This window comes from Pristiophorus japonicus, chromosome 1 (genome assembly GCF_044704955.1).
Source record: "Pristiophorus japonicus isolate sPriJap1 chromosome 1, sPriJap1.hap1, whole genome shotgun sequence".
Taxonomy (NCBI): Eukaryota; Metazoa; Chordata; class Chondrichthyes; family Pristiophoridae; genus Pristiophorus; species Pristiophorus japonicus.
Genome location: NC_091977.1, coordinates 520,840,486 through 520,848,249, shown reverse-complemented (window position 1 = coordinate 520,848,249; position 7,764 = coordinate 520,840,486). Strand labels below are relative to the sequence as shown.

Below are 7,764 nucleotides of genomic sequence, written 5' to 3'. Positions count from 1 at the left end.
TTACCATGCCTTTGTTACCTCTGGACTTGACTATTTCAGTGCACTCCTGGCTGGCCTCCCACATTCTACCCTCTGTAAACTTGTTATCTAAAACTCTGCTGCCCGTATCCTAACTCGCACCCAAAGTCCTGTTCACCCATCACCCCTGTACTCACTGACTCCCGATTAAGCAATGCCCCATTTTAAAATGCTAATCCTTGTTTTCAAATCCCTCCATGACCTCGCCCCTCCCTATCTCTATAATCCTCAGAGATATCTGCGCTCCTCCAATTCTGGCCCCTTGAGCATGCCCGATTTTAATCGCTCCACCATTAGCGGCTGTGCCTTCAGCTAAACACCCTAAGCTCTGGAATTCCCTCCCTAAAACCTCTTCATCTCTATTTCCTTCTTTAAGACACCACTTAAAACCTCTCTCTTCGACCAAGCCCCTGCTCTAATATCTCATGTGGCTCGGTGTCAAATTTTGTCAAAATTTCCTGTGAAACGCTATATAAAACACAAGTTGTTGTTGTTGTTATACTGAAATAATGCTCCAGAACTATAAGATGACAAAGACAAATTGACAATATTTATTCAATTTTAGCCATTATGGCCTTGTTTATACATTCCAAAATAACATATATCTAATATTGGACTCATCTATCCTTCACCACATTCTGTGCATTTCAACTTTTTTTTTTTAAACCCATTTTAATTTTTATTAATGACCTTACTTTTTTGTTTCCTTCTCATTTCCCCAGTAACTCTGATCTGTTTCCAGCGTAAAGATCAATTCAGTCTCCAAAATCAATAGGACTTTGATAAGCCGGTCAGATCCGTTGACTTGTTCTTTCCAGAAATCGACCCAGTCCCGACAATCTCATCCACCAAGAGCAGGTTGCTTGCCACGGCCGTGCAGGTATGGATCAGCTGATGCTTGACACAAGCACTGTCCCATATTGGGGTCTCCCAGTCTACGATCAACTCACCTGAGGATAAGTCAATGCCCACTGGGATGGTCGTCTGCTTTTCGGTGCTCAGGGCCTTCGACACAATCTCTTGAGGGTCATAGCCAGCATTCTGAGCCAGTGTCTTTGGAATGATCAGGATGGCGTCGATAAAAGCTTGAAAGCCAAATCGTGCGCTGCCTTTGACCTTATCTTTATAGCCCATTAATTGACTTGCGATACGTATTTCCACCGCTCCAGCTCCTGGCATGGCAGCGCCGTCCTCGATGGTGTGCTTTACAGCTTGCATCCCATCTCGAATGGCATCCTTGATCTGGGTGACCGTGTGCTTGTTGGGCCCTTTGACCAGCACGGTGACGGACTGGGGGTTGTGGCACCTCTCGAAGAAGGTGAACTTGCTGTCTCCCAGTGTCTCCTCGTACACCAGCCCCGCGTGGCCCAGGACCTCCTGGGTCAGACCCTCCAACGAGTTCACCAGCAGCCCCCCGCAGGCCAGCGGCAGCCTCTCCATAGTCCTCCTCTTGGCCCTCCGCAGCGCCACGATGCCCTCCTTGGCCAGCCTCGCCAGCGCCAGCGGGTCGATGCCCTGCTGGTTGACCACGACAAAGCCTTTGCCAGAGTCGCCGCACGCCTCCCTCTTCAGCGCCATGATCCGCTCCACCTTCTGCTCCACAAAGCGCCGCTCGGCTTCCGCCAGCTTCTCCCGCTCCTCGGCGTTCTTGTAAAAGAAGCCGGAGTCCACCTGGGTCTTCTGGAGCTCCAGGGGCACGCTCATGGTGAGGATGTAGGCGTCCTCCACCCGTTTCTGCATGTCGGGGTGGCGAGCTCCGTGGTCCAAGACCAGCCCTTTCACCAGCAGCGTGTCGCAACTCGTCTGGTGCTGCATCTCCACCACCTCCACCAGCTTGAGGTCAATGGGCTTCCTGGGGCGGTACACACATGCCACCGCCGCCAGCACCACATCGGTCAGGAGATCTGCCAACTCTGGGTGGACCTTGGTGCCAAGCGAGGTCCGTGCCACCTTCCTGCTGATGGCGTCATCCTCGTCTTCCCACAGTTCGTCCAAGCAGTCAATGGCCTCTCGCTTGGCCAGCTCCAAGCCCTGTACTATGAGCCGAGGGTGGACTCCCTCCGAGATGTAGCGTTCGGCCTGCTTCAGCAGCTCCCCGATGACCAGCACGGCCGAGGTGGTGCCGTCTCCGACCGTGTCGTCCAGAGCCGCCACCGCCCGGGCGATGAACGAGGCGCTGGGGTGTTGGAGCTGCATCTCACGGAGCAGGACACCGCCGTCTTTGGTCAACCTGATGTCCCCAGCGCCAGAAACCAGCATCTTCAACGTGCCCTTGGGTCCCAGGTTTGTCTTGAGCAGTTCCTGCAGCGCTCTGGCCGCACACACGTTAACACCGAGGGCTGCCCCCGCTTTCCTCTTCAGGGACATCATTAAAAAGTGTCGGGGGAAGACGCTCGGCTCTCTGTAATTTCTGCTGGTGGGTGTGGTCACACTCTGAATTTGCAAGTCAGTTTCCGGGCAGCGCCTCTCTCGGTTAAAACCGTGTTGCCTCAGTGGAGTTGTGGTTGCAGAGAGCAACCCCGGTACTTAAATTGCTTCCCCTTTCATTATATTCTTTATCAGATACATTCTTTCCCCCTTTGCATGTGCAACATGGCTGCAAATCTGACAGGGCTCCAGTCACCAACAAACTTTGAACTCCGAAGCGTGATGATGTTATTGGCCCACTTCAGCCAAAGGTCAACCAGTCATATCGGCAAACGCAAGTTTATTGGAAACTCTTCAGCTGAATTCTCGGGCTGCAAGTGGCAATTGTGTAATGCAAGCGTTTAAAGTGCAAGGTTTTTTAATCACGAGAAGTGTATGAAGTGGAAACCAATAATTGCATAAAGCAAAAAGCTGAGCAGCTGCTAATGTTTGAGCGTGATACCCGTCCACCTGTCCCCTTGCAGGGGCCATTTATTTAAAGTGCAAGTCGCCTCGGGGAAATCCCCTCCGTGCCTTTCAGTTCTGCGGGGAGGGGTTTCCTGTACGGGCTGCTCCTGCACACGCTCATCCTCGTCTGCCGTCCGGACACGCCATGGTGCACCGTCTTGCCGTCCGGAGGAGGCGGGGGTCCCCGATGGAGTGCACTCTACGCGGGAGTTCTCCCACTATTTATCGGGGACTTGGCCTGGAGGGTGGTGCACGGAGCAGTCCCGTGCAATAAGTTTTTAAGCCGGTTCACGGGCTCCCAGGCTGCCTGCAATTTCTGCGGTCTGGAAGAGTCCATGTTCCACTTTTTTATTGAATGCACGAGGTTGCAGCCCCTGTTCCATTATTTAAAGGGGCTGCTCCTCAATTTCTGGCTGCACTTCAGTCCCACACTCCTGATCTTTGGGCACCCAGTGCGGAGGGGAGCGGGCAGGTCCGAGGGCCGCCTCGTAGGACTGCTCCTGGGCACGGCCAAGGGTGCCATCAGCCGGTCCAGGCAGCGGGCGGTCGAGGGGGTCGTTCAACCCGACTGCCTGCCTCTCTTCCGCGTGTACATCCGCGCCAGGGTGTCCTTGGAGATGGAGCACGCTCGCGGCCATCCGTGAGAGGTGGGCACCAGAGGGACTGGAGTGCATCATCGCGCCCGGCAACCAAATTTTAATTTGATTTTATATGTTTTAAAGTTTAACTTGTTTTAATTGCCGAGTTTTAATGTCCCCTTCCCCTTTTATAGGGGGCCCTTGTGTGTGTTTTAGTGCCCCCAAAAAAAGCAAAAAAACCCACAAAAAACACAACCCCCCCCCCCAATAAAAAGGGCATTCAGAAACATAAGAACATAAGAATTAGGAACAGGAGTAGGCCATGTAGCCCCTCGAGCCTGCTCTGCCATTCAACAAGATCATGGCTGATCTGGCCGTGGACTCAGCTCCACTTATCCGCCCGGTCCCCGTAACCCTTAATTCCCTTATTGGTTAAAAATCTATCTCTCTGTGACTTGAATACATTCAATGAGCTAGCCTCAACTTCTTCCTTGGGCAGAGAATTCCACAGATTCACAACCCTCTGGGAGAAGAAATTCCTTCTCAACTCGGTTTTAAAAATTGGCTCCCCAGTATTTTGAGGCTGTGCCCCCTAGTTCTAGTCTCCCCGACCAGTGGAAACAACCTCTCTGCCTCTATCTTGTCTATCCCTTTCATTATTTTAAATGTTTCTATAAGATCACCCCTCATCCTTCTGAACTCCAACGAGTAAAGACCCAGTCTACTCAATCTATCATCATAAGGTAACCCCCTCATCTCCGGAATCAGCCTCGTGAATCGTTTCTGTACCCCCTCCAAAGCTGGTATATCCTTCCTTAAGTAAGGTGACCAAAACTGCATGCAGTACTCCAGGTGCGGCCTCACCAATACCCTATACAGTTGCAGAAGGACCTCCCTGCTTTTGTACTCCATCCCTCTCGCACTGAAGGCTAACATTCCATTCGCCTTCCTGATTACCTGCTGCACCTGCAAACTAACTTTTTGGGATTCATGCACCCCCAGGTCTTCTGCACCATTCAAATAATATTCCCTTTTACTGTTTTTTTCCCCAAGGTGGATGACCTCACACTTTCCGACATTGTATTCCATCTGCCAAACCTTAGCCCATTCGCTTAACCTATCTTAATCTCTTTGCAGCCTTTCTGTGTCCTCTACACAACCCACTTTCCCACTAATCTGTGTAATTGTGTCATCTGCAAATTTTGTTACACTACACTCTGTCCCCTCTTCCAGGTCATCTATGTATATTGTAAACAGTTGTGGTCCCAGCACCGATCCTGTGGTACACCACTAACCACCGATTTCCAACCCGAAAAGGACCCATTTATCCCGACTCTCTGCTTTCTGTTTGCCAGCCAATTCTCTATCCATGCTAATACATTTCCTCTGACTCTGCGTACCTTTATCTTCTGCAGTAACCTTTTGTGTGACACCTTATCGAATGCCTTTTGAAAATCTAAATACATCACATCCATCGGTACACCTCTATCCACCATGCTCGTTATATCCTCAAAGAATTCCAGTAAATTAGTTAAACATGATTTCCCCTTCATGAATCCATGCTGCGTCTGCTTGATTGCACTATTCCTATCTAAGTGTCCCGCTATTTCTTCCTTAATGATAGTTTCAAGCATTTTTGGAGTGTCCCCCAGATCAGGGGCACTGTAATTGTTTAATTTATTGTTTCCAACAAAAAGAGTTGTTTAAAGTGCACAACTAAAATAGTTGAACTAGCAATGTGCAGTGTGATTGTTAAACCTTTGCTAATACTGCTACAACTACACTGAGAGTGAGAGTGAACCCGTCCTCCTGCCTCACATTTCTCATCTGCGCCCAGGGTGGCATTTATTTTTGATGGGCAACCTCTTTGGGGGGGGGGGGCACACTTGTTACGGCAACTTTCAGAAACCAACAACTTTATTTTGGTTTTGCTGTCTGAAGTTGGTGCACAACAAGCAAGGGATGGGAAACATGTTGCTGGACTAGTAATCCAGAGGCCAGGACCAATAATCCGGAGACACGCGTTCAAATCCCATCAGGGCAGCTGGGGAATTTAAATTCAGTTAATTAAATAAATCTGGAATTTAAAAAAAAGCTAGGATCAATAATGACCATGAAACTACCGGATTGTCAGAAAAACCCAACTGGTTCACTAATGTCCTTTAGGGAAGGAAATCTGCCGTCCTTACCCGGTCTGGCCTATATGTGACTCCAGACCCACAGAAATGTGGTTGACTCTTAACTTCCCTCTGAAATGGCCTGGCAAGTCACTCAGTTGTACCAAACAAAGTCAGCACGGTGAGAATATCTTCACCACATGGACTGCAGTGTTTCAAAAAGGTAGCTCACCACCACCTGCTCAAGGGGCAATTAGGAACGGGCAATAAATGCTGGCCTTGCCAGCGATGCCCACATCCCAGGAATGAATAAATAAAATAAAAAATGATATCTGATTGGTTCCACTCCCACCCTACAACCTGCCCTGCCCTGACAGGCTTTGAATGACTGACTACTCACAACTTGAGCCTCCTCGGGGAAATCTCCTCTGTGCCTTTCAATTCTGCGCGGAGGGGTTTCCTGTACGGGCTGCTCCTGCACACTCTTCACCTTGCCATCCTCGTCTGCCGTCCGGACACGCCATGGCGTACCATCCTGCTGTCCGGAGGAGGTGGGGGTCCCCGATGGAGTGCACTCTACGCGGGAGTCCTCCCAGTATTTATCGGGGACTTGGCCTGGAGGGTGTTGCACGAAGCAGTCCCGTGCAATAAATTTCTAAGCCGGTTCACGGGCTCCCAGGCCGCCAGCAATTTCTGCGGTCTGGAAGAGTCCGTGTTCCATGTTTTTATCGAATGTGTGAGGTTGCAGCGCCTATTCCATTATTTGAAGGGGTTGCTGCTCAGGTTGTGATGGCACTTCAGTCCCACACTCCTGATCTTTGGGCACCCTGTGCGGAGGGGAGCGGGTAGGTCCGAGGGCCTCCTCGTAGGACTGCTCCTGGGCACGGCCAAGGGTGCCATTAGCCGGTCCAGGCAGCGGGCGGTTGAGGGGGTCGTTCAGCCCGACTGCCTGCCTCTCTTCCGTGCATACATCCGCGCCAGTGTGTCCTTGGAGATGGAGCACGCGGTGTCCACCGGTACGCTCGCGGCCTTCCGCGAGAGGTGGGCGCTGGAGGAACTGGAATGCATCATTACCCCTGGCAACCAAATTTTAATTTGATCATTTAAGTTTAAAGTTTAATTTGTTTTTATTGCCGGGTTTCAGCCAGGGGGCACTTGTATAATTTCTGTTTTTAGTGCCCTAAAAAACCCTCCACACCCTCCCCCCCCCCCGCAAAAGAAAGGGGCACTGGAAAAAAAATATTTTGGAGTGTGACCCCCCTTGCAGGGGGTGTTTGTTTAATGTGCAAAACTAAAATAGTTGAATGATTGATTTGTGGATACTAACTCATTCTCAATGGCAGTGTGGAAGCTGATAATTTCTTGTAAGACACTGACAAACTGATATGAGTTGAAACACTGACTGTTAAGTTTAAACAGCTGATGGTTGACTGGTATGATAGAAAGAACTAGAGTGCCTTTTGCAATCTCAGGATGTCCCAAAGCGCTTTACAGCCAATAAAGTACTTTTTTTGAAGTGCAGTCACTGCAGGAAACACAGCAGCCAATTTGCGCACAGCAAGCTCCCACAAACAGCAATGTGATAATGACCAGATAATCTGTTTTTATTGAGGGACAGGGCACAGGGGATAACTCCCCTGCTCTTCTTAACTGCGGGATCTTTCACATCCACCTGAGAGAGCAAACGGCACCTCGGTTTATTGTCTCACCTGAAAGGCGGCACCTCCGACAGTGTAGCACTCCCTCAATACTGCACTGGAGTGTGAGCCTAGATTTATGTGCTCAAGTGGGATTATGAACCCACAACCTTCTGACTCAGAGGCGAGGGTGCTACCCACTGAGCCACAGCTGACACTGAACCATGATTGCACTCTTTACCTACCAGTTTGAAGCCAGTCATCATCATAGGCATTCCCTCGGAATCGAGGAAGACTTGCTTCCACTCCCAAAGTGAGTTCTTTGGTGGCTGAATAATCCAATACGAGAGCCACAGACCCTGTTACAGGGTGAAGGGGTGGGTGGGGCTGGTTTTCCGCGCGCTCCTTCTGCTGCCTGCGTTTGACCTCTTCACGCTCTTTGCGTTGAGACTCGAAGAGCTCAACGCCCTCCCGGATGCACTTTCTCCACCTAGGCCGGTCTTCGGCCAGGGTCTCCCAGGTGTCAGTGGGGTTGTTGCA

General features: G+C 50.5%; 1 pseudogene; it reads right to left on the bottom strand.

The window, feature by feature from the left end:
• Nucleotides 1–569: 569 nt before the first annotated feature.
• LOC139260504 (T-complex protein 1 subunit zeta-2 pseudogene) lies at nt 570–2,630 on the bottom strand (annotated as a pseudogene).
• Nucleotides 2,631–7,764: the final 5,134 nt, after the last annotated feature.